The 27,931-nt window shown below is 40.9% G+C and overlaps 1 protein-coding gene and 1 long non-coding RNA gene across 2 annotated transcripts in view; both read right to left on the reverse strand.

Moving 5' to 3' along the window:
* Window positions 1-27,931, reverse strand: part of ROR1 (receptor tyrosine kinase like orphan receptor 1) — a 469,844-nt gene that overhangs the window by 328,317 nt on the left and 113,596 nt on the right. The window lies entirely within an intron of this gene.
* LOC139182220 (uncharacterized) overlaps window positions 1-27,931 on the reverse strand; it is a 163,978-nt gene that overhangs the window by 22,985 nt on the left and 113,062 nt on the right. The window contains exon 2 of the long non-coding RNA XR_011565849.1: window positions 1-27,931. This exon is cut by the window's left edge and continues 22,985 nt beyond it; it is cut by the window's right edge and continues 77,217 nt beyond it. This is a non-coding gene — a long non-coding RNA (uncharacterized lncRNA).

Below are 27,931 nucleotides of genomic sequence, written 5' to 3' on the forward strand. Positions count from 1 at the left end.
TGGTTTTTCCTGTGGTCATGTATGGATGTGAGAGTTGGACTGTGAAGAAGGCTGAGTGCCGAAGAATTGATGCTTTTGAACTGTGGTGTTGGAGAAGACTCTTGAGAGTCCCTTGGACTGCAAGGAGATCCAACCAGTCCATTCTGAAGGAGATTAGCCCTGGGATTTCTTTGGAAGGAATGATGCTAAAGCTGAAACTCCAGTACTTTGGCCACCTCATGCGAAGAGTTGACTCATTGGAAAAGACTCTGATGGTGGGAGGGATTGGGGGCAGGAGAAGGGGACGACAGAGGATGAGATGGCTGGATGGCATCACTGACTCGATGGACGTGAGTCTGAGTGAACTCCGGGAGTTGGTGATGGACAGGGAGGCCTGGCGTGCTGCAATTCATGGGGTCGCAAAGAGTCGGACACGACTGAGCGACTGATCTGATCTGATCTGAATAAATGAAGAAATGATAACGTGAATAAATATTTATAATATATTTAAATTTTAAAATGACATTTCAAAACAGATATATACAGTAAGATGTCAAGTTAATATATAATGTGTATGATGATAAAACACTGCTGGAAGATAAAAATATTAATAGTGGTTTCCTCTTACATGTGGAATTACAGGTTGCTTTGTTTTGTATCTTTTTCCTTTATAGTTTTATATATAACTTTTACCATAAGAGAAGCAATGGTTTCATTCATTTTATTATTTTTTAATATAAAACAATGCTTTTTAAAAAAAATTTTTGGCCACACCCTACATCATGTGGGACCTTAGTTCCCCAATCAGGGATTGAACCCATGTTCTCTGAACTGGAAGGGGGTGGTTCTTAACCACTAGACTGCCAGGGAAGTCCATTTCATTCACTTTAATAACACAGGCCTCAGTTTCCTGATCCCTGGGATGGAGGCAGCTCAGCTCTCACCGTCCACTGCTTCACACTCTGATACATGGTTATCAGATGCTCAGCCAAAGAAAATGATATCACTCGTGGTTACTTTTCCTTTCCATAATGGTAAGAATGGCTTCCTGGAATATCTCTCTTCAAACCAAATCAGAGTCAGCAGTAAGCATGGAAATTAGTATAAAGAGTAAACAACCTTGTCTTTCAAAGTTAATTTCAGCACCACCAGTCTCACTAAATCCTAAATCCCTCGATACTTCTCCTAGCCTGGATTATGTGGTGACAGACGGACACTGTCTTTAAAGAAAAAAAGAAAAAACTACCATATGGTGTCCATTCTGCTATTTAAATGATTTTCCCTCCTCTAACATTGAGAAGTCTCTCCATCCCTTCATCTGGTTTGATATTTAAAACCAAGAGTGACCATTTACGGTTTTAGCAATTTTACAGCAGTACCAAGTATTCTGTAAAGTCATACATGGAAATTAGAAGAATTTTCTAAAACCCAAGTCAGCAGAAGGTATCTATTCAGAGAACAAAGATCATTGCTTTTCCAACTCTCAAAGTTAAATTCACTCTTAGACTCTGGTCATCCAAACACATTTCCATGAATGCCCTTCAGAGCTAAGGACTACATCTGTGACAGCAAGCCCATGCATCGTTCGTTGTTGTAAAGAGGCTTGGGTGAAGGCTCTGAACAAGGTGGAGTGATGTCAGGCACCATGGATAAGATGCTGAACCCTTCTGGGTCTCAGTTTCCTCATCTATAGACAAGTATATGAACATCACCTTGGAAGAACACTGCAAAAGCGCATGTGATAGCACCTTGTAAAATGTATCATACTCCATGAATGTGCAAATTCAGGAGGCAAAAAGAGGCGAAATGTTAAAGGCACAAAAGAAACAAAGGCAAACACTTCCAGTGCCTGCATGTACCTGGTAAGGCTGCAGTAACAGCCCTGGGTTTGTGGTCCAGGACTCTGCTAGGCATCTGAGCACCATACACCCGCGCCTGTGTGTGCAGCTGCCATCAATCACATCCCAAAAAACTTCTCAATGTGGATCTTGTGGGGAAACTCAATGAGCCAGAAGCAAGAGAGACTGATTAGAGAGGCAAAATAAACACAGTATTCTCGGGCCCTTGGAGGCCAGTGGCTCCACGCCCCAGATCTGTACCCTCCAACCTGCAGGCGGGAAGTGTGCCTGGGCGGGGGAGCTGGTCGCCTGTGACTGAGCGCTCTGCCTCTCCTGGTGCTTCTCCGTGGGTGGCGGGGGTACTTTATGTACCGTCTCCATAGAGAAGCACAAACTTGCCAGGAGATTTATGAACTTCATTTCCCCATCACAGGGCAGGGAGATATTTCTGTCCTGTGTTAGGGTGGGCAGATCATAAAGTCACAGAAGTTAAGCAGGGAGACCAGGATGGGCTGAAGCCAAGGAGCAAGACTGCTCTGGGCAGCCTTCCTTGACCTCCCAGCTGGGGAAATCCTTCTCTTTATTGAGGATCAGGCCTCAGAGCTCACCTCTCAGGAACCTGCTGTGTTCTCTTTCTTTCCTCCTTCCTCCTCCTCCCCCCACCTTCCTCTCCTTCTCTTTTTCCCCTCTTGCACTTTTTCTATCTCTCTCCTTCTCCCATTCATGCCAGGCCCCTTCTTCTCTCCTTCCCTCCTCTCTCACCCCTTCTGTCTTATCTCTCCTTCCTACTCTCTCCTTCCTTCTATTCTCTTTTTCTCTATTCCCCTCCTTTTTCTAATAATTCTTTATTAAATACTTAACCATATTAGCACCAGGTAACAGACTTGGCACACTTTTATTGTAGCAAATAGCTTCTTATTCCTTTATTCTTTCCTTTTTAAAATTCTTTCAACAAAAATTGACTGCAGATGGTGACTGCAGCCATGCATTCAAAAGATGCTTGCTCCTTGAAAGAAAAGTTATGACCAACCTAGACAGCATATTAAAAAGCAGAGACATGACTTTGCCAACAAAGGTCCATCTAGTCAAAGCTATGGTTTTTCCAGTAGTCATGCATGGATGTGAGAGTTGGAGTATAAAGAAAGCTGAGTGCTGAAGAATTGATTCTTTTGAACTGTGGTGTTGGAGAACACTCTTGAGAGTCCCTTGAACTGCAAGGAGATCCAACCAGCTCATCCTAAAGGAAATCAGTCCTGAGTATGCATTGGAAGGACTAATGCTGAAGCTGAAACTCCAATCTTTTGGCCATCTGATGCAAAGGACTGACTCATTTGAAAAGATCCTGATGCTGGGAAATATTGAAGGCAGGAAGAGAAGGGGATGAAGAGGATAAGATGGTTGGGTGGCATCACCAACGCAATGGACATGAGTTTGAGTAAACTCCAGGAGTCAGTGATGGACAGGGAGGCCTGATGTGCTGCAGTCTGTGGGGTTGCAAAGGGTTGGACATGACTGAGCAACTGAACTGAACTGATTATGGTGCCAGGTACCCAACAGAAAAACTACTGATTTCAATTCAGAAAATATTTTTGAACTATCACAGTGTGCTGAGAACTAAGGACAGAGTGGATAAGATGGATCCTTCGCCCCAAAGGAGCTCCCAGGTTATGGGAGACCCACATGTCAACGGGAGACAAATGGTGTCTTATTTATAAGGCAGAGATGGCCAGGTGTCCAAGAATTGTGAGTCCCTTTCACGATGCAGTTATTGACAGGAAGTGGCCAAGAAAGAGCTACACGTTTTGTCCCCCAGCCCCACACCAGTCGTCTAAATGCACTAAGGTAATGAACTGAGCTCTGGCCCAAAACACCCTCCTTGTAACCCTTCACATTCTCCCTCTCCTGTCTGCTGGCTGGAGATTGGTGATGTGTTAATATAATTGTAGAAGCCACAAGTTGAGGATGGCAGAACCTCCATCAACTTGGTCCTTGAATAACTGTATGGAGCAGTCTCCCAATCCACTACAAATATTCATATTTTGGTTATATGAAGCCATTGAATTTTTAAGGATTCAGTTATGACAGCTAGTACTAGCTGAACTAATGCAATGTGACAGTTTATTTAACAAATATTTATTAATATTACATTAACACATTAATATATATCATTTTATATATTACATTCCTGAGATTATTCTAGGGATATATCAGTGAACAAGAGAAATAAAGACCTGTGCCCTCCTGGATCTGACATTATATTGGTAATGGTAAGTGCTCAAAAAAACGTTTAATGAAGGTATAGCTCCAAGACTCACTGAGTTCATATATTAGAAAAGAATGGGAGAACTGAGAAACAAGAAAACAAACCTCCAAAATAATTTAAAATAGCAAATGACTTAACAGCCTAGGGGGCGTCCCAGCTGGCGCCAGCAGTAAAGAATCCGCCTCCCAATGCAGGAAATGTAAGAGACATGGGTTTGATCCCTAGGCAGGGAAGATCCCCTGTAGGAGGGCATGGCAACCCATTCCAGTGTTCTTGCCTGGAGAATCCCTGGATATAGAAGTCTGGTGCGCTACAGTCCCTAGGGTCGCAAAGAGTTAGACACCACTGAAACAACTCAGCACTAACAATCTAGAATAAGAACACTTCCCGAATATAGCTGAATCTCACCAGGTAGAAAAGCCTCTCTCCCTCTTTGTCTGTGCATTCAATACAAACCCTGCCCTCTGCCCCGCAACCCCAGGTAGGGAGTTATTTTCTGACAGGGACTGGCTTATTTGTCTGGATATTTCCAAGACAGGGCACAATGTCAAGCATTTCATAAGCAGTCAATAAATGTTGACTAATACATGTTTGTTTGTTTGTTTTTAATTTAGCTGGGAACTCAGCTAAACAATCCATCTGCCCATGCAGGAGATGCAGGTTAGATCCCTGGGTTGGGAAGATCCCCTGGAGAAGGAAATGGCAACTCACTCCACTCTTCTTGCCTGGAAAATTCCATGGACAGAGGAGCTTGGCGAGCTACAGTTCATGGGGTCGCAGAGTCAGACAGGACTTAGCGGCTAAACAACAAAACATTGTTTTATTCTTTAAAATGTATATATGCTAGGCATATGGTTTATTCTTTTATTTTATCAAAGGATATTTTATATTCTAAAAATAGCACAAAATTAACTTTAAAATATTAGAACTACAGACTGGCCAGACAGACTAGCTCTATTCTGGGGATGGGTTAACTAGCATCATAGATGGGTAGATAAAAGGGTCAAAGGGCAGTAGCAACAGCAAGTGCAGACAAAGGCAAAAGCCTGAGAGGTGAAGTGGTCAGGAAAATTCTACTGAAAATACTGTTAATAATAACAGCATGCTTTTTTTTATGACCTTGTAGAACTCACAAAGCATTTCCACACCTATGACTTCATTTGACACATAGCTACCTCTCTGGGGTAGCTATTATTAACCTTCAAGAGATTAAGGAATTTACCCAAGCTCAACAGCTAGTAATTAATAGAAAGTCAGAATTCGAACTCCGGTCCTTTTATTTGGCATCTTGGAATAAGGCTCCAAGGTGAAGTGGGAATGTGGAAGGCATATTTAAGAGGCTTTACAGACAGCAGCTTCCATGGAGCAGAAGGTTAAATGTGGTCACATACCACTCAACATTTCCTGTGACTGGCTCACCCCTGCTTGTAAGAAGTTTCAAGTTGTCTCATAAAAGAATCAGGGACTAGTCAGTTTCCACCCAGTATTCTGCCAGTGAGTTCCAGTGCTTTGCCAACATCACCATCTTACCCTGATTTCATTACTAGGAAACAGAAACCAGTTCCTTGATTAGATGAGGAAGGATCATGCCAGTGATTTTTTAGTCAACTTAAAATGAAGAGGAAAAAGAAGAAGCATTCTCAAGTGTTGAGGAAGTCATTCAGAGTAAAAGAGGAACCAGTATATATTGGAGCAGGTTTCAGATAGCATAGCATTGAAGTTATTGAACATAAACCAATGTTGGAGGGCTCCTGCTCACAGTCCCAGAAATGCCACCACAATTCAAGCAAAGCTCAGGTGATTCAGGTGCTAAAGAAGTTTTAAAATTCTACCTGCTATCAAAACAACTTTAGAAAGTGCACGTGTTATTTACTTGTATGTTTCTTTGATAATATGGTAGAATTATTCAATGAAAAGGACATAATATGAAACTTGTTTAATAATGGGCTTGGCTGTTTTGGTTAAAGAGGAAGCATACTGTGAATGAAGGATCAAGGAATTAACCAATTTGGAACACTGTGGATGGAAGAATGCATCATGCCCGAGGTTGGATGTCATGACCCCTAAGTCCCTCTAGAGACCTTGTGATCAGCTGTGCTGAACAGAGGCCATCTTGGACCCAGTCATAGCTCTAATTTCATAGAAGCCATCTCCATGACATCCATGGGTGTCATTTTCTGAGCAGAAACCACACCCAGTCTCAAAGAAAATAAGAGAAGATAAAATAGAAGGAAAATCATAGTGAATCTAGACTCAAGATGAAAAGAAAAAAATTCTAAAAATTCCCAACTATGTTCGAAAGAAAAAGTCAATTTAATAGCTAAGTCTTCAGGGCCAGTGATTCCTTCTTTCTGAGCCTCGATCCCTTATGGTAAAACGAGAGGGGGAAGAGACGGACAAAGTACCTTGCAATTTTCTATCAGCTGAGTCTGTGATTCAGTGACTTCAGAAAGAAACTAACAGCACATTGAGATGAGTGGTTATCAATTCTTGGTTGTTACATTTTCTGTAGGGGAACCACAGAATCTTAGTTTGACTCCATCTGTCCCAACTCTAAACTCCAACTTGGTAAATATGGACGGTCCTCTTTCTAAGGTCTAATCATCTTTTTAATGAGACCAAGATACAGGGCTTATTTGTGTGTGGTAGATGTTAGCCTTTACTCACAGTGTCAAGTCCAAAAATGTAGCCAACTTAAAGACAAAATTATACCCACTACCTAACCAGAGACAATGAAGAAGAATGTGGAGAACTATTATGCACATTTCTAAATCTGAGTAATAAGACCTATGTTCAAAGAACACAAACCTATGACAAGAATGCAACACTCTGCTCATTCTGTCCAAGGACTTCCATCAGCCATCTACCATGCTATTGGTTGGTTGCCATCTCTACCTTGAGGGATTATAAGGTTTTTTCTAAAATGTGCTATAATTTTTCCCAAACTCTCATCAAATCACATGCTTATATAAAAAATACTGTAAGAGTTTTTTAATGCTGTAAGAGTTTATTAATGTTATATGTCCTTCAAATACTTATTTTTTAAAGGTAGTCAAAGCTGGCTTAAATAACATGACCTAAAAATCTCATATAATTCACGTCCAAGAGTCTTCTGGACCAAGGAAAAACAAGTACTGTAGGATTTCCCACACTCCCGTCAAGGATTTCAAGGACCTTAGTCTATTTGACAAAATAAAGAAAATATGTTTAAGATGTAATGCGCTTGCCAGAGAAAGGGTTTTGACCTTCTGGCCAAACAGATTCCAACCTAATGGCCAACTCAAATGAAAACCAGCTTTTATTCTACAATTTGCACAATATTTGTAACTACCATTTCCGTCTTCCCCACTTTGCCAACTCACTAATCCGTTGCCCTGAAGGAGGGATTATGCATAGGGCAGTGGCAGTGGTTTCTGTGTGTAAACAATGAAGAATCAGATCCTCTTTGCTCCTCCTGCCTTTTTTTTTTTTTTTAAACCCAGCTAGCCCAGAAATCTCCCCTGTGCTAAAGAATCCCAAGAATAAGCACAATAGGAATAAACGCCACACATTTAATTGTACAAATGTAAGATGTGTGTGATGTGTGCAGGGGGTGAGAGGTTATATGTAAATGAATGAACGAATGAATGAGAATGGTTACTGCAGAGAGCAACATACTGGCCATTTACCAACACCATCAAAGTGTTTTCTCTTATAAACTTTTAGAACACGAATGTCGACCCACTTGCATAGCACTACCAGAGATTACTAATACTTTGGATTTTATTAATTGAAAGAAAAGATTGTTATTTCTCTTATTTCCTAGAAACACTAAAGCCTATAAATCTAAAGAAGAAGGGAGTCCCTACCTAGTCAGTAAACAAAACAAAGACACATACACACAAAACCCAAAACTCTTTTATGTAGACGTCATAGAGATATATTTGAAATAAAAAAGCCAAAAATCAGCTTCCTTTCACCTGACATATAAGCTGTCAGAAACGAGTAATTATCTTCAAGGCCAAATTTAACACATCCTTTTTTCCCTCTCTCAGCCCCACCTTTATGTGTACCCTCCTAGAAATTAGATTTTCCTGTGCCTCCTCCTCCTCTTGCCACACCGTGGAAGCAGAACTTGAGAAATCGGGACCAGATCTGGGAACAGCATGCCTCTGACATCACTTTGGTAGCAGGAAGTACCGCAGAAGTCTGAGGTTTCACGCCTCACTGCCCTCTCAATACAAAATCCTCCCAGCGACACTGTGCCCAGATGTTTACTGCCTTAACACACAGTCGACCGCCCCTTAAAGAAACGCCCCTCCCACTGTACACCGTGTCCACCACTGTTAAGCCAGGGAAACCGTACCCTCTGTGGCTGACGCCATTAAAATGAATCCATTCTGAAATATGCCATCCTGCTTTTTGCTTTCTTCTGCCATTTGGTCCTTGGCAAAGGCAAGTGATGAGCCCAAACACAGTGGTTTCATAGCACCTGGGCAGGAGGGAGGGCCTGTGCCTTTGGGCAACCAAGCTTGCCACAAAGCTAGTCTTTGTGACAGCAGCTGATAATCTCTCCTGTCACCCCCCACCCTCACCCCCCAGCTGTCTTCCTGGTTCTGTTTCTAGGAATCTCAGCTGGGGGTGGGGGCAGGGGTTCTCAAATCCTACTCTCTCCATCCTACAGATGAGACACCAAAAGTTTAGAGAACTCTGGCAACTTTTCCAAGTTCATGGGGCTCATTAGTGGTGGCAGAGCTGGGCCAAACCCAGGACTGCTGGTTCGAGTCCAATAGAGACTTGCACAAGCGTGGGTTTTACAGTAAGAAAAAGAATGTGGGGTTTCAGGCTTAGAGTCACTGCTTGGTGACCTTGGGGAAATAACATTTCTTCAACCATGCCTTCTCAGGCTTTCTCATCTGTGAAATAGACAATAAACATAGCTATAGCTCACAAGGTAGATGGTCATCTCTGATATACTTAAAGGTGCTCATAGGAATATAAACTGTTATGGCTCTTGACAAACCATTCTTCATAAACCACAGTAGGTTTATTTCTTGTGTTTAAAGACGCTTAGGCCTCTGGGTCAGACGGATTTTTCCTCATCTTTTCAGACTCAACTTGCTGTCATCTTCTCCAGAGCCTCCTCTGTCCTCCCAGTGAGGGATGAAGCTCTCCCCTGCACACATTCATCTTTGCCCTGAATCCTCATGATTCTTTGTACTTCTTCACCCCTTAGGCTCTGAGAGTCTCAAGAAAATGGACCATGTCTTAATCATCTTTGCATCTTTAGCACCTAGCACAATTCTCGGCCCATTAAAAAGTAAAAACATTTATTATTTTTAAAATAATAAAAAGAAAAAAAAATCACAAATGGCAAAGTGGCTTAAACAAACTAAAGGTGACAGTATCTTTTTTCTTTGACTTGCAAATTCTGAAATGAAAGTCCTAGGCAACCTGCAAGTCTTCCTGTGAGGTGTTTTTCAGGTAAACCACATCCATGAGCTCAGTGCCACCACCACCCTCCACTCACTTCACTTGTAATAATTTTTTGAAAGTATCTTTATATGTATCACTCTTTGACAGTCTCTGGGGGATTTCTAACTCACCACACACAAAAAAGCTTTTTATGTTGCTATTTTTAACAGGGCCCTCATGATGCAGAGATGGAAATGTTTATGTTATAAATCAAACACAGAACTTTTCCCCAAACTGGACCCTGTGACTGCTGCAAATCTGCAGAACATTGAGAGAATGAGCATTTGGTGGGGCTGATTACCAGGAAGCAGTGGGCTACAAGATACTCATGGTGAACCCATAATGTGTCCTAGATGTCTGTTCCCAAGGGCCATGATGAATACCAAGCAGAAAATGCAGTTTTAAAATATTATCAGTCATGGTGTTAAAAATAATAATATTAATATAAGCTATCATCATTTCTGAGCTCTTTACTATATATTGTATCTCTTGGGGGTAAATGCATGCTTGTATTTGGAACAGTTCTAGAGAAATATAATATTCTGCTATCTCTGTGGAAGACAGAGTCGTCAGCTAAGGTCCAGACAACTTGTTATTCCCAAGTAGGCCATTCTGCCTCTCACTTTTGGGTCTTTATGAATGATTCCCTCTGCCTGGAATTCCTCCATCACTATCCTCGTCTTCTATTTTCTTGCCATTGCTTCTTCTTTTAGCTAACTCTTCCTCATTACCTCTGGGAAACCTTCCAGCATCTCCTATCCAGAATAAAGAAGCTTCCCCTGTGATTTATAATAAATGAAAAATCACCTTGGGTTGATTGCCTCTTCATGAGAATCTCCCTTTGGACTATGAGCACCCTGAAGGCAGGAAATTTACCTTTTTCATCTTAATTCCCATCTATTATGGAATTTTATACCCATTACTTCTAGCACAGAGTAAGTATAAAATAAATGTTAAATGAATGAGTAGACTGAATAAAGAATTCCCTTGAAGTAGTAGGACAATTTGGCAAATTAATAATAAGATGAAGGAATTGGTGAACAAGACAAGACAGGTGATATCTTCCTATTTCTGTAAGATACTCTGAGCTCTCCAAAGCAAAGGAGCTTGAGAAGTATGCATAACTTTTATTATTTGCTTGGTACATACATTAAATAGTGCCTAAATATTTACAGTTTAATGGGCCAGCTAGAGACCATATAATCTCCCTGAATTCTTTCCCTAAAATGAAATTTCCTTAAGTAGGTCATGACAGGGAAATTTATCCCAGTGGTCAGGTCCTGTTGCAGAGGAGGCAACTATAAAAATGTCCTTTTCTGGATGTGGTAAGCCAGGGTGGCTTGGGATGGTCTGCAAAAACATCATCTACACACCAATCCTCTAGAATCTCAAACATGACTAGACTTTCACGTGGTTTATTAGTGTCCTCCACAGATCTCAAAATATTTTAAAATGGTACTACACTTACCCTAGAAGAGAAAAGCAAAAATCTTCCCTTGCTGGTAGCTTCATTCATACGCAAGCAGAACACTACTGATGTACTCCTATATCAGAACATTTACTTTAACACCAAAACAGATTAAAGACTTAAACATAAGACTTGAAATCATAAAACATTTAGAAGAAAACATAGGTAGTATGCTCTTTAACATCAGTCTTAGCAATATTTTTTCGGATATGTGTTTGCAGGCAAGGAAAACAAAAATAAACAGATGGAACTATATCAAACAAGAAAATTCTTGCCCAGAAAAGGAAATTATAAACAAAATGAAAAAGTCATCTACTGAATGGGAGAAGATTTGCAAATGGTATATCCAACAAAAGGTTAATATCCAAAATAAACAAAGAACTTATAACAAGTCAACATCCAAAAAAGGAAACCTAATTGAAAAATAGGCAGACGACCTGAAGAGACATTTTTCCAAAAAGACATACAGACAGCCAACAGGCACATGAAAGATGTTTGACATCACTAGTTACCATGGAAATGCAAACCAAAACCACAGTGGGATATCACCTCACACTTGTCAGAATGGCTATTATCAAAAAGACAACAAATAATAAGTGTTGGCAAAATGTGGGGAAAAGGTACCCTCATGCACTGTTGACAGGAATGTAAACTGGTGTAGTCACTATGGAAAATAGTATAGAGATTCCTCAAAAAATTAAAAATAAAACTACCATATGATCCAGCAATTCCATTCCTGGGTATTTACTCAAAAATAATAAAAACACTACTTTGAAAAGATATAGGCACCCCTATGTTCACTGCAATATTATTTTCAATAGCTAAGATATGGAAGCAAAGTGCCTAAGTGTGTGTGTGTGTGTGTGTGTGTGTGTGTGTGTGCGCGCGTGTGCGTGCAGTGGAATATTACTTGGCCATAAAAAAGAATGAAATTCTGTCATTTGTAATAACATGGATGAACCTAGAGGGCATTATGGTAAAATGAAATAAATCAGACAGAGAAAGACAAATACCATATGATTTCACTTATATGTGGAATCTAAAAAGCAAAACAAATGAAGAAACATAACTAAACAGAAACAGAGTCTAGATACACAGAACAGGTGGTGACCAGATGGGAAGTGGGTGAGGGAAGGAGAGAAATAGGTGAGGGAGATGAAGATGTATAAACCTCCAGTTATAAAATAAATGACTCATGGGAATGAAATGTACTATGAGGAAGATAGTCAAAAATTATGTGATATTTCATATCATGACAGATGAAAACTATGCTTATCATGGTCATCATTTCAAAATGTATAGAAATATAGAATCACTGTGTTGTGTACAAGGAAATAACATAGCTTGTAGGTCAATTACACTTCAAAAACAAACTCATAGAAAAAGAGATCAAATTTGTTCTACCAGAGGCAAGAGATGAAGGGATGAGAAATTAGGTAAAGGTGGTCAATATGTACAAACATCTAGTTTGAAGATAAATAAGTAACAGGGAAATAATGTACAGCCCAAGTACAATTAACACTACTGGATTTTATATATGAAAGCTATTAGAAGAGTAATTCCTAAGAGTTTCAGTTTAGTTCAGTTCAGTTGCTCAGACGCGTCCAACTCTGCGACCCCATGAATTGCAGCACGCCAGGCCTCCCTGTCCATCACCAACTCCCAGAGTTCACTCAAACTCATGTTTATAGAGTCGGTGATGTCATCCAGCCATCTCATCCTCTGTCGTCCCCTTCTCTTCCTGCCCCCAATCCCTCCCAGCATCAGGGTCTTTTCCAATGAGTCAGCTCTTCGCATGAGGTGGCCAAAGGATTGGAGTTTCAGCTTTAGTATCAGTCCTTCCAATGAACACCCAGGACTGATCTCCTTTAGAATGGACTAGTTGGACCTCCTTGCGGTCCAAGGGACTCTCAAGAGTCTTCTCCAACACCACAGTTCAAAAGCATCAATTCTTCTGCGCTCAGCTTTCTTTATAGTCCAACTCTCACATCTATACATGACCACTGGAAAAACCATAACCTTGACTAGACAGACCTTTGTTGGCAAAGTAATGTCTCTGCTTTTGAATACGCTATCTAGGTTGGTCATAACTTTCCTTCCAAGGAGTAAGTGTCTTTTAATTTCATGGCTGCAGTCACCATCTGCAGTGATTTTGGAGCCCCAAAAATAAAGTCTGACACTGCTTCCACTGTTTCTCCATCTATTTCCCATGAAGTGATGGGATCGTGGCTTCCATCTTGGGCATTCTTTCTCACTCACTATGGGGGGAACCATGTTGTGAGCAGCCCTGTACAGATGACCACATGTCACTGAGTGAGCCCGGAAGCAGAACTCCCAGCCCTAGTCAAGCCTTCAGGGGCTGCAGACCCAGCCAACAGCTTGACAGCAATCTTATGGATCACTAAGCTAAGTCTCACACAGATTCCTGATTTCAGAAACTGTGTGAGATAATAAACATTTGCTGTTTTAAACTGCTTAATTTGGGGGTTGTTTGTTATACAGCAATATATAACTAATACAATGCCTGTTGTGCAAAGTTATAGTGAGGATCAGAAATAATACATATCAATGCTGAGCATTTACTTGATACATGTTAGGGACTCGAATGGTAGTTATACAATTTTAAATTACATTAATAATAACTATTATTAATCATATCAATCATAAATATAATTATAAAATACATTGCATGCAAAAATGGGCTCAATAAAGGACAGAAGTGGTATGGGCCTAACAGAAACAGAAGATATTAAGAAGAGGTAGCAAGAATACACAGAAGAACTGTACAAAAAAGATCTTCATGACCCAGATAATCACAAAGGTGTGATCAGTCATACCAACCTAGAGCCGGATACCCTGGAATGTGAAGTCAGGTGGGCCTTAGAAAGCATCACTACGGACAAAGCTAGTGGAGGGGATGGAATTCCAGTTGTGCTATTTCACATCCTGAAAAATGATGCTGTGAAAGTGCTGCACTCAATATGGCGGCAAATTTGGAAAACTCAGCAGTGGCCACAGGACTGGAAAAGGTCAGTTTTCATTCCAATCCCAAAGAAAGGCAATGCCAAAGAATGCTCAAACTACTGCACAATTGCACTCATCTCACACGCTAGTAAAGGAATGCTCAAAATTCTCCAAGCCAGGCTTCAGCAATACATGAACCGTGAACTTCCAGATGTTCAAGCTGGTTTTAGAAAAGGCAGCCACTGTTTCCCCATCTATTTGCCATGAAGTCATGGGACTGGATGCTGTGATCTTAGTTTTCTGAATGTTGAGCTTTAAGCCAACTTTTTCACTCTCCTCTTTCACTTTCATCAAGAGGCTCTTTAGTTCTTCTTCACTTTCTGCCATAAAGGTGGTGTCATCTGCATATCTGAGGTTACTGATATTTCTCCCAGCAATCTTGATTCCAGCTTGTGTTTCTTCTCTCCCAGCATTTCTCATGATGTACTTTGCATATAAGTTAAATAAGCAGGGTGACAATATACAGCCTGGACGGACTCCTTTTCCTATTTGGAACCAGTCTGTTGTTCCATGTCCAGTTCTAACGGTTGCTTCCTGACCTGCATACAGGTTTCTCAAGAGGCCGGTCAGGTGGTCTGGTATTCCCATCTCTTTCAGAATTGTCCACAGTTTATTGTGATCCACACAGTCAAAGGCTTTGGCATAGTCCATAAAGCAGAAATAGATGTGTTTCTGGAACTCTCTTGCTTTTTCAGTGATCCAGTGGATGATTGGGAATTTGATCTCTTGTTCCTCTGCCTTTTCTGTTGTTAACACAAGGTTTAATTTAGCAGCTATGGTTCTAAATTACAAATAACCACTGATGTAGCTTGAAGAGCTACAGAATTTTTTAATGCAAATATTTAAATGAAAAAGAAAATAGGAAGACTGTACTATCTGACCAATAGATACTTCCTTTAAACTAACAGTATCTTCTGCTTGGCTGTTACATTAGTTAAGAAGAGTCCTTTATTCATAGATCTGCTGTGGGTTAAAGCCCTGGACACACAGGCTTCTGACTTCAAACCATCACTAAGGAAGTTACTTCACCTCTTTGAGCTTCAGTTTTGTCACGTGTAAAATAGGGAAATTAGTACTTATCTCAGGGTGTTGCCATGATGATTAAATAAGATAATGAATTGCAGTGTTTATAAGAGTGCCTGGCACATAGTCAGTGGTTGATAAATGTGTGCTATTACTCTTTCCACTTTCTGCTGTGTGGTAGGAATTATTATGATCATACTCATTTTAGAGATGAGGTCATCAAGGCCCAGCATATCAAAGGATTTGCACACAGGAAGAGGAAAGCTGCTCCTAACTCCACCTTGTGATTTTTGAAGGCGAAGTGTTGAATAAAATGTAACCTTTCCTGTATTTATACAGGTTGCAGTGAGTACATGTGTTTTTAAAAATGGCTCTCTCTTTGGTGACCTAAATGGGAAGGAAATCCAAAAAAAAGAGGGGTTACATGTATACATATGAATGAGTCATTTTGCTGCGCAGCAGAAACGGACACAGTAGTGTAAAGCAAGTATATTCCAATTAAAAGAAAAACGGCCCTGAGAGTAATCTTTGATGGCAGAAGTCAGAAAGTGATTGCCTCTAGGTGGGAGGATGGGAATAGAGACAGGGGACAGGACTGACAAGAAAGGGATCTAGGGAACTTTCTGGAATGATGAAATGTTCTATCACTTCGTTAAAACAAATGGAACTGAACACATGAAATTCATCTATGTTAATTATACTTCAATAGGAATGATAAAAGTAAACAATAAAAACTCTACCTTATGTATACAAAGCTTTGGTTCCCTGTCATGGCCTCAAGCCTACTCTCCTCTTCCTCCTTTTGCGTATTAGTTACAGAAGAAAGGAAAGCACCTCAGAGTGGACAGGTATGGCCTGCCACCTTCTCCACTCTCACACCACTGAGGGCCCTCAGACAACCCCCTCTCTCAGAGACATGCCCCGAGCCACCCACCTGAGCCACTGCTCAACCTACCCAGGTGGACACAGAAGCCCTCCGTCTCCCTCGCTGTCAGTCTACCCCCTTGAGTAAACAAGAAATTCATTTGGGAGAAGAAGGGAGTGTAGAAGGTCAGGATCCTTCCATCCTTCTTTATACAGCGTAGAAAAACATCATATATCAAGGTAGCTACAATAATTCAAAGTTGCCCAAACTTCAACTCTGGCTCCATCCCACCTGCCTGGTGGTGATACAGCAGGGCTTGGGTAGCCCAGCACTCCACATTTCAGCAGGATCTGTGCTAGGGTGGAGGTAAGTGGTTGAGTATGTGAAGCTTTTCTCTAAGATTTAAAATAAAAGTCTCTTTTGGAGAAGAAAGAAACATGAGCCCTAGGAGGAACCATTTTCCTTCTCTAAATCCAAGGAGAAATGGTACTACAGCTGGACTTCAACATTGTGCAGGAGAAGACCAGAGCCCTCTTCACCCCCCAGTTTAGGAATGCCAGGAATGGACGAGTGGAGACTAGGTGGTCAGCAAAGCAACGTTTACTTTGCTTTGACCCATTCTCATCACACCCTTGCCCCAGCAAAACTGCAATGACCACGTGTCATAGACCTTCCCAGATTCCTGGCAAGTTGTGAAAACAATGTGGGTAAAATTAACAATGCTCAAGGATGAGACTGTTAGAGCCAGAAGGAACTTTAGAAACTGTCTAGCCTGACCACTTCGCTTTCCAAAAGAGAAAGTAGCCCATAAAGAGACGTTCTTTCTAACACACAGGAGGGTTCACATCCAGAAGAATCAAGTCTGCTCTGCTGCATTGAATCTGTATCCATGAGCATCTCTGTGTAGCTGTCTTTGGGAGGGAAATACTTTAAGGCAACAAACAAATAGTTTAGGCAAGGACTAGGAACTGGGGCCAGATGACAACATTCTAAGCTTCTGCTTTCTTCCTTCTTTCCCCCACTGCCCTATGCAGTGTCTCTCCAGGGCACAGAATCTATGGGCACGTTCGTTTCCACCTCTGGAAGGAAGCTCCTTCAAATCAAGGGCCATGCCCAGAACCATTGCTGGCCCCTCCAAGCCTCAGACACTGCCAATAGCCCTGCTTGTTCAACTGAATGATGCTCACCCCTCTGTGGCCTCAACGTCAACAAAACCATGCAGATGGGGAATTACAGCCTTCAGAATCCCTTGTTCCCCAAATCTCTTTTTGTTTACTTCCTCCACGTGGCACCTAGCACTTCCAACCCACAAGCCTGGTTCCCCTCTGAACAGCCCCAGTGGAAACCACCAGTTCTCTGTGGCACTTACATTAACATTTCTGGGTCTTTGGTCACCAATGAAATGCGCAGTCTGTCCCATTTCTCAGCATACTACCACTTGAATACAGCTTTTGTCAACAATAATAGCTAACATATGGGATTTACTCTATTCTAATAAACTTTTAAAGCGCTTTGCAAGTATTAATGCAGTAATAATCCTGCGATAACCCTAAGAGACAAGTACTCCCATTTTCCAGAGTGGAAAACTGAGGCATGCAGAAATGAGGCAACTTAGCCAAGGTTACTCAGTGAGTAAGTGGCAGTCTGGATTCCAGTGCAGGTAGTCTGGATCTAGAGTCAGCCTCTTAGTCACTACTGTACTATATTATCTCTCTAGATTATCTTAGTGCTTTTTCCTTCCCTCCCTGACCCCCAAATTCAGTGAGGCATTTCCACCTCTATGTTCTCACAGCAATTTGCCAGCACTTTCTACACTGAGTCAAAACTGTCTGTGTTTAAGTGCTTGTCTTCTCCCTTACACTACAAGTAGCTTGTGGAGACAGGCTTTATTCATCTCTGTCACACTTCAATAAATATTTGCTGAATCTCTGAATAAATAAATGAATAAATATGTCCATTTCGAAAGAGGCAATGCTTTATTCTGAGAGAGGATAAAGATCTCTGGATCCGAAATAAACCCAGGCATTTATGGTCAACTAATATTTGACAGAGGAGCCAAGAATATTCAATGGAGAATAGACAGTCTCTTTAAAAAGTCGTGCTGGGAAAACTGGATATTAACACATAAAAGAAAAAAACAGGATCCCTATCTTACATCACTTACAAAAATTAACTGGAAACCATGACACCCTCAGAAGAAAACATAGAGGAAAAGCCCCTTGACATGGCACTTGGCAATGATGTTTTGAATAAAACACCTAAAGCGCAAGCAACAAAATGAAAAACAAACAAGTGGGACTCCATCAAACTAAAAACCTTCTGCACAGCAAAAGAAACCGTCAATAAAGTGAAAAGACAACCTATGGAATTAGGAAAAATATTTGCAAACCATATATCTGATAAGAGGTTAAAATCAAAAAACTAAAAAGAACTCATACAACTCAATAGTAAAAAAAAAAAAAAAAATCCAAATAATCCAATTTTAAAATGAGCAAAGGTCCTGAAGAGACATTTTTCCAAAGAAGTTATACAAATGGTCACGTAGAAAAAACTGCTCAACGTCACTAGTTATTAGGGAAAAGTGAATTAAAACCACAATTAGATATTGCCCCATGCCTCTTAGAATCAGATCAGATCAGTCGCTCAGTCATGTCCGACTCTTTGTGACCCCATGAATCGCAGCACGCCAGGCCTCCCTGTCCATCACCAGCTCCCGGAGTTCACTCAGACTCACGTCCATCGAGTCAGTGATGCCATCCAGCCATCTCATCCTCTGTCGTCCCCTTCTCCTCCTGCCCCCAATCCCTCCCAGCATCAGAGTCTTTTCCAATGAGTCAACTCTTCGCATGAGGTGGCCAAAATACTGGAGTATCAGCTTTAGCATCATTCCTTCCAAAGAAATCCCAGGGCTGATCTCCTTCAGAATGGACTGGTTGGATCTCCTTGCAGTCCAAGGGACTCTCAAGAGTCTTCTCCAACACCACAGTTCAAAAGCATCAATTCTTCGGCACTCAGCCTTCACAGTCCAACTCTCACATCCATACATGACCACAGGAAAAACCATAGCCTTGACTAGACGGACATTTGTTGGCAAAGTAATGTCTCTGCTTTTGAATATGCTATCTAGGTTGGTCATAACTTTCTTTCCAAGGAGTAAGCGTATTTTGGTTATTATCAAAAGAAAAAAAAGATGCCAATGCTGGCATGGAGAAAAGGGAACCCTTGTGTGCTACTGATGAGATTGTAAACTGGTGCAACCACTATGGAAAACAGGAGGGAGGATCCTCAAAACATTAAAAATAGAAATACCATATGATCCAGCTTTGGGGAGTACACCTAAAGGTAACAAAAACACTAATTCAAAGACATAATCTTTACTCCCATGTTCATAGCAGTATTACTTACAATAGCCAAGACACGGAAACAGTCTAAGTGTCCATTGATGGGTGAATGGATAAAGAAAATGTGATTACATCTATGTCTGAATATTATTTTAAAAAGAAGGAAATCTTGTCATTTGTGGTAACATGGATGAACTTCTGTGAGGGCATTGGTGCTTTGGTGGTTTAGTTGCTCACTTGTGTCTAACTCTTTGCAATCCCATGAACTGTAGCCCACCAGGCTCCTTTGTCCATGGGATTTCCTAGGCAGGAATCCTGGAGAAGCTTGCCATTTCCTTCTCCAGGGGATCTTCCTGATCCAGGGATCGAAGCCGGGTCTCCTGCATTGCAGGCAGATTCTTTACCAACTGAGTCACAGGGAAGCCCCGTGAGAGCATTATGCTCAGTGAAATAAGTCAAACAGAGAGAGACACTATGATCTCACTTATACATGGAATCTAAAAACAAACCAAATTCACAGAAAAAGAGATCACACATGTGATTGCCAGAAGAGGAGGTTAGGGGAGAGGGGAATCAGAGGAAGGGACATACTTCCAGTTACAAGATAAATGAGTACTAGGTGTTAAAGAATCAGCCTGCCAATGCAGGGGATGCAGGTGATGTGGGTTCAGGCTCTGAGTCAGGAAGATCCCCTGGAGAAGGAAATGGCAACCTACTCCAGTATACTTGCCTTGGATATCCCATGGACAGAAAATTCTGGTGGTCGCAAAAGAGTTGGACACAACTCAGCAACTAAACAACAGCAAAGTACTAGAATGTAATGTACAACCTGACAACTATAGTTAACCTTGCTGTATGGTATACAGGAAAACTGCTGGGAGATTAAAAACCTAGGAGTTCTTGTCACAAGGAGAAAAATTGTTTTTCTTGTATTATCGCTTTTTTTATTGCATCAATATGAGATATTGAGTGTGAACTAAACCTACCGTGGTTATTATTTCACAGTTTATATAAAGCGAACCATTATATTGTAACACCTTAAACTTATCTACTTGCTTTTGCTGTGTTGGTCAGTTGCTAAGTCACGTCTGACTCTTTGTGACTTCATAGACTGCAGCACTGTCTATGTCCTTCCTTTTATGTCTATGTCCCTATCCTTCATTATCTCCCAGAGTTTACTCAAATTCATATTCAGTGAGTCAGCAATGCTGTCTGATCATCTCTTCCTCTGCCACTCTCTTCTCCTTTTGCCTTCAATCTTTCCCAGCATCAGGGTCTTTTCCAATGGGTTAGCTCTCCATATCAGGTGACCAAAGGATTGAAGCTTCAGCTTCAGCATCCATCTTTCCAAGGAATATTCAGGGTTGATTTCCTTTAGGATTGACTGGTTTGATCTGCTTGCTGTCCAAGGGACTCTCAAGAGCCTTCTCTAGCACCACAATTCAAAAGCAATTCTTTGGAGCTCAACCTTCTTTATTGTCCAACTCTCACATCTGTATGGAAAAATCATAGCTTTAACTATAGGGACATTTGTTGGCAAAGTGATGTCTCTGCTTTTTAACACACTAGGTTTGTCATAGCTTTCCTTACAAGGAGTAAGTGTCTTTTAATTTCAAGGCTGCAGTCACCATCCACAGTGATATTGGAGCCCAAGAAAATAAAATCCACTTTTTCCCCTGCTTCCATTTTTTCCCCTTCTACTTACCATGAAGTAATGGGACCAGATGCCATGATCTTAGTTTTTTTGAATGCTGAGTTTTAAACCAGCTTTTTCACTTTCCTCGTTCACCCGCATCAGGAGGCTCTTTAGTTCCTCTTCACTTTCTGCCATTAGAGTGGTGTCATCTGCATATCTGAGGTTATTGATATTTCTCCTAGCAATCTTGATTCCAGCTTGTGCTTCATCCAGCCTGGCATTTCACATGATGTATTCTACATAGAAGTTAAATAAGCAGGGGGATAATATACAGCCTTGTTGTTCTCCTTTCCCAATTTTGAACCAGTCAGTTGTTCTGTGTCTGGTTCTAACTGTTGTTACTTGACCTGCATACAGATTTCTCAGGAGTCAGGTAAGGTGGTCTGGTATTCCCATCTCTTTAAGAATTTTCTACAGTTTGTTGTGATCCACACAGTCAAAGGCTTTAGTGTGGTCAGTGAAGCAGAAGTAGACTTTTCCTGGAATTTCCTTGCTTTCTCTATGATTCAACAAATGTTGACAATGTGATCTCTGGTTCCTCTGCCACATCTGGAAGTTCTCACTTCATGTACTGTTGAAGTCTAGCTTGATATGTGTCAATTATAACTTAATAAAACTGGAAAAAAATATATGTTGTTTTCTTTACTATTTCAATTCATATATACACATAGTATATATAATATATATAATTCAATTATATATATATATGCATAAAATGGAAACTTTTTAAAGTTAAAAAAAAAATCCCTGGATTGTGAGTCAAGAGATCAAAGTTTCAGGTCCCATTACCAACTAGCTGTGTGACCTTGAGCAACTTCCTTTACCTGTCTGGTTCTCAGTTTCTTCATTGCCAAAAATGGGTTAGGCTTAGGGACCTCTGAATTCCCTTTCAGCTGAAGCATCCCAGGACTGTGGCATCAGGGCAGGCCATGGAGAGAAGAGACTAGAGGCAAGTTAGTCTTTGTGAGTCCCTCACATTATATACAGAAGTGCAACTCCACCAGTCTGACTTTACAGACAGTCACCAGGACAGCAGGCAGGAATGCTAACGGAGAAGGGATGAGGCAAAAGACGGCACCAAGCCCAGTGGCACCGCTCCCCATGTGGGAACCACTACATGGGGATAGTCAAGGGGTCAAAGAGTCCGGCTGCCTTCTGGGAGCCATTAGTGCAGAAAGAATGAGAGAAGCCACTCAGTCTGCATTAAAGTCACCAAAATGCCTGGAACTCAGGAAGGGATTACTCCACTTGAGCACAACTTGTGATGTTCCTTTCACTGCTTTTCCCCCTGTTATCATTACCCAGTCAAGCATTCTTGGCAGTGTAAACAGGTGATTAACAGGCAGAGTTTGGAAGAAACTGGGAGCAGAAGCTGGATGGGTGCACAGCATATATATTCTTTGCTTCCCCCTACCTCACCCGCACTTCCCCTCATCCATAATGGCTACAGATCCCATGGATGAAGACTTCTCCTAGAGGAGGGGGAAAGAGTATCTTGATAGTGGGAACCTCATTTATTCAGCAGCAAGATGAACCTGGCATGAGAAATCAGACTCAGAACTGAAGCTGGCAAAACTTCTAACAGGGTGTTGGCCAGCAGAGACAACATGAGTTTTGTGGAGCTGCAAACAGCAGGAATGTCTGCCAGTCATCAAAAGGACTCCCCCGTGTTGTCTGGCCTTCTCTCTGGGGCCAGCTCATTTCACCCCGTCATAACACTGGTTTTAACAAAAGCTCAGAGCTAGTTAATGGGGCATTTTGTGTCTTGTCCTCCAAGTTATAGGTATGTATTTTTATAGAATAGTGCCTCTTTTTTCTGGGGATATATTTTATGGAGTGTCATGAGTGTCCCCAAAAGCAAGAAAAAGAGAAGGGTTTTTTTGTGTGTTTTTTTTTAAGAGGTTGGAGAATCTAAGACTGGAACAGAGAAGGACTGGATGAGGAGCAGAAAAGCTTTGCTGTGTTCATAGTTGATCAAGAAACCTTCCCCAACAAGAAGTCAATTCCACCAAGACAGTCCACTCAAAGGTTGAACTCAGATTTATGGATGTTCATTTTCTGGCTTCAGTAAAGACAGTACCATGTTGGGATCTTTTTTCCCTCTAGAGTAAAAAAAATCTCAGAGTTGAAAGCATCTACGGGTCCAGACCCCTACCTAACATAGAAATCGCTTTGATAATATCTCCAGCAAGTGCTAATACATACTCTGAATCATCACTTCTGGGACAGGAAACTATTTGTCCTTCCTACTTCAGAGATCTTGTCATTGGACGCTTCATCCAGAAACTGAACTGAAATTTGCCTTTCATTAATGCCTACCCCCTTTTTTTAATCATCCCACGTAACATAAACCCAATTCTTATGCCTTCAATACATTCAAAAAATTTGAGGACAGTTCCCGTGCTTTCTTTTTCCAGGTTTAGCAACCTCTAAATCATCAGCCAAAATACCTGTCTCCAGCCTTGTTGCTTTCCTCTGAACATGGGCCAGCTGACTTTTATCTTTATATTCTTTACAAAAATGAACATTCCTTCTATGATTTGAACATAATAGAAGAGGACAGGGCTGTTATTCCTCTTTGAACACTCCTTGCCCATGTGTGGCCATATCACACTGTGAACTAGTAATGTTTGCAACCCAAATTTGACCCTTTTCCTGTATATTACCTCCAGGTCAAGCATTCCTCCATCCTGTTCTTGTACAGTTGGCTGTTTGAACCAAAGTACAGATTTTTTTTTCCCTATTAAGTATTCTCTGGTTAGAGTCATTCAAGCTGTTTGAGACATATAGCATCACATTAAGTCATACGGATTCACAGACCTTCCAAATATTGGGTTTTCTACTAATATGACCAGCGTGTACGTCATCTTTGTCTAATCAACTCACTGATAGAAAAGTTGAACAGAAAAGGACAGAGGCCAGAGCTCGAACAGATGCCACTAGAGCCTTCATTCCAGATTAATATTTATCAAGGGCTCAGCATTCCTTGGTGCTGTCTCACTGTTCTCCTGGCCTGGGACATCTAAACTACTCCGTGTGACCTGGCCTTTGCAAAGCTCTTCATTCTCCCTGTTGCACAGAATAATTTGCCTTTCCCCAAACACATCTTCTATCCCTTTACCTCCTTTGCCTAGGGTACCTAGTCTCTGCTTGTTCACCTGGTCAACTATTAATTTTTCAAGTCTCAGCTCCAAGTGTCACCCACCTATGAAGTCATTCTTTGCTTCACAGGCAGAGTTAGGTGTTCCCAGAACATCCCATACAGTCCTCAACTAAAGTACCCAACATACCAACTTACATTTGCCTGTGTCTCCCAGAAGACCAGGGATAGCAAATGGGTGGCACGTGGGTCATGGTCCCTCTCCTACCTTCATGGAAGATGGTGTTAATTAATCACCGAGTCCAGAGGAAGCCTCAAAATTCTTTCCAACACAACCCTCCAGGCTGTCACTACTAACTGATTGGATCTGAAACTCAAGTTGAAACCCTATACTATTTTCTAATTTCCTTGAGGGCAGAAATCTTGCCTCATTCACCTCTGTATTGCTAGACCTAGGGCAAAGTAACTGGCTTAAATTAATTCAATAAATGCCTGCTGTATAATGACTTTGTTTACCAGTGAGTTAGAACTTAAAAAATAAATTTTCTTATGTTCATATAAGAGCCTTATAAACAATATAATTCTGGTAGTAGCAAGAGCTGATCATTTGCGTCAACTGTAATTAACATTACAGAATAATAATTGGTCACTACTTAAGAACTTTTTCCACCTGATTCTGCACAGAGCTCCCCGAGAAGGCAGACCTGATTGGTCTTGGCATTCACAGACCCCATCTGATATACATATATGTATGGCCTTCAAGGCCTGGAACCAATTTGACTGCCTTCCCAGCTTTCTATCTTCTAAATACCCATGAGCTGATAGTAATTTTAGGAGGTCTAAATGCCAGGGTTGAAAACAGGTCTGCCAAAGTTTTATCTACAAGAAATCTGTATTATGAAGATTGCTTCCCCATGGAACACTCTTTAGAGACAGCCACTCGAACCAAAAAGAAAAAATTCCTAAAGAGACTTATTATCACACCAGGTTTCTTAAAGATAGTCCCTGGGACAAGTCCAGGGGGAGCTGCACTTACGTAAACGTCAAATTAGGGCCAGCATCATCACTTAATTATTTATTAATTAGCTTTTCTTTGTGTATCTCTATCAAATGGATATTTCAGATCTTAAACTTCATTTAATATTACTCTTGCAAAGTCATAATATGCACAGAACAGAACCTGTAGAAGGTAAGAAAGTTAAGATAGATCAATGTCTCCTTTGTTTCCATAGGTAATGTTCAGTGACCTCTTTGGAATTCCTAGCATTAAATTAGAACCACATTCTGGGGCTTTGTGAAATGAAAGTGGCCAGTAGTACTTGGCTGGTGGTAGGTGATCAATAAAATGTTTATTAGATGGATGGATGTTCGGATGGTTGAATAGTTGGATGGATGAATGGTTGGATACTTGGATGAATGGATGGATGGATGGATGGATGGATGGCATTCAGTTTTATCTATCGAGTACCTAGAAAATAAGACATCCTATCTCTTGATTCAATTTCCTAGAAACCAGAAAGAATCTGGCATAATCAACAAGAGAGCCAACATGTCAAAGAAAGCTCCGGTTATGTAACAAGTAAACTTACTAGGCTCAAAGTCTTTTCCAGGGAAAGTATCTTTTAAAGATACAATTCAAAAGACTATCACAGAAGACTTGATAGTCACCAGGGCCAATTATGATTACAGATTTGGATGAACTTGCAGATAGCATGACATCCACAGCAGTACTGTAGGACCAAATAGTGCAGTCCTCTCTGCTTATCATGGAACCCAGGGTTTTCCCAGCTGGGAAACCAGTATCCCCATCAGCTTCTAAAAATACTGTCACTCAGTCAAGCTAGAAAAGGCCCAGTGACAACAATACATTTGGCTATTAGAAGTTTCTACATTTCATACCAAGTAAAGGGCTTGCTAATTCCTTGGCATCATTTAACCAACAAGACTCATAACAATGGCCAATATTTATGAAGTCATCACTTTGAGCCAGGTACTGCTCTCAGTGTTACACAAGCTTCATTACTTTTAACTCATAGAAGAACAGATAAGAAGTACGGATCCAGATGTTAGGTTATTTCCTGTTTTACCCACCTAAGACGTGGTAGAGTCTGAATTCACACCAGCAACCTGTCTAGGGCCTTCTGTGAAATAAGTGTGCTCCTCATCACCTTCATAAAGGGAAGACCCTCAATCCCTAGTCCTTATGAGCTAGGCATTCCCACCACACTCACCACTGCAATTTTTTAAAATCCTTTTCAACTTCCTTCTCAACAAAGTAGAAAATTTACCTCATCTAACATGCTGGTTCTTCTTTCTCCCCTCAATTCCTAAACTAACATTTCCCCAGGTCTACTCTGAGGTAATTTCCATACTAATGTTTTCTGTGGTCAAGTAAGTTTGAAAATGCTGGATTAAGCAGCTAAACAAAACTTCCCTGATGTAAGACATCTCAAGGTCTTTATTTGTTGAAAGTTAAAATGAAAGTCGCTCAGTCGTGTCTGACTCTTTGCAACCCCCTGGACTATACAGTCCATGGAATTCTGCAGGAATACTGGAGTGGGTAGCCTTTCCCTTCTCCAGGGGATCTTCTCAACCCAGGTCTCCCACACTGCAGGTGGATTCTTCACCAGCTGAGGCACAAGGGAAGCCCAAGAATACTGGAATAGTTAGCCTATCCCTTTTCCAGCTGCTCTTCCTGACCCAGGCATTGAACCAGGATCTCCGGCACTGCAGGCAGATTCTTAACCAACTTTATTTGCTGGTGTATAGCAAACAGCTTCAAAAGAAGGCCAGGATATCGTGTGTAGCATTTTGTAAATGTACCTGACTAAAGGACACTGTTTGTCCCCACAGAACCCCTTAAGGTCCCACAGAATACACACAAGAAATGGTACCAAAAAGGGTGATGCCCCCCCACCATCGCACCACAGACTGTCTCTCTAGCAGTATAAAGTTCTCTCTGAATTATACACAGGCTTAAATGTCTACCTCATCTTGCCTCACTCCCTCTCACAAAACCTGTCCCTTTGGCAAAACCACAAGAGAAGACATCATCCATGATAGGAACAATAATGGGTTTTTTTCTTTTTTCTCCTTTACAGATTCAAACTCATCTTATAGTCTTCAGGTCAAATTTAATGCCAGGAAACCATTATCACCAGATAAGCCTCTTTTCACCAGATAATAAGAAGGAAGTAATCTGTTTGGGTTTCCTTTTTTGCATTCCTTCTTAACTAAAGATAATTAACTACTTAATTAAGAAAATAAAAGATAAATAAATAACATTCTGCTCAAAGCTATGTTCCTGCTCAACTGTAAGCCCTGACTTATTTCAAATTCCTATGGCTTCTATTTCTCCCTCACCTGATGGTTTATTTCCTTCTAAATTAAATTATCCTTTCAGTATAAGTTTTAATATTTTAGGTTATCAGCCTCTTTAGAGAAGGAAGGAGGGAAGGAAGGAGAGAATTTATTCAACAAATGAATGGTGAGCACCTGATATGTGCCAGGTTTCCTATACAATAGGAACTAAACACAATATGTTCTCCACCCTCATGGAGTTTACAGCCTTTTTTATTTTCCTATTTTTTAATTGAAATATAGTTGATGTACAATATTATGATAGTTTCAAGTGTGCTACATAGTGATTTGACACTTGCATACATTATGAAATGATCACAATAAGTCTAGTAACCATGTCTCCAAGCAAAGTTATTAAAATATTATTAACAATGTTCCTTATGCTGTAGGTTACATCCCTGTGGCTTATTTATTGATATTTTCTAACTGAAGGCTTTTATCTCTTAATCCCCTTCACCTATTTGCTTTCACATTATCCTCCCCTCTAGCAACCACCCATTTGTTCTCTGTATCTGAGTCT

This window comes from Bos indicus, chromosome 3, assembly GCF_029378745.1.
Source record: "Bos indicus isolate NIAB-ARS_2022 breed Sahiwal x Tharparkar chromosome 3, NIAB-ARS_B.indTharparkar_mat_pri_1.0, whole genome shotgun sequence".
NCBI lineage: Eukaryota > Metazoa > Chordata > Mammalia > Artiodactyla > Bovidae > Bos > Bos indicus.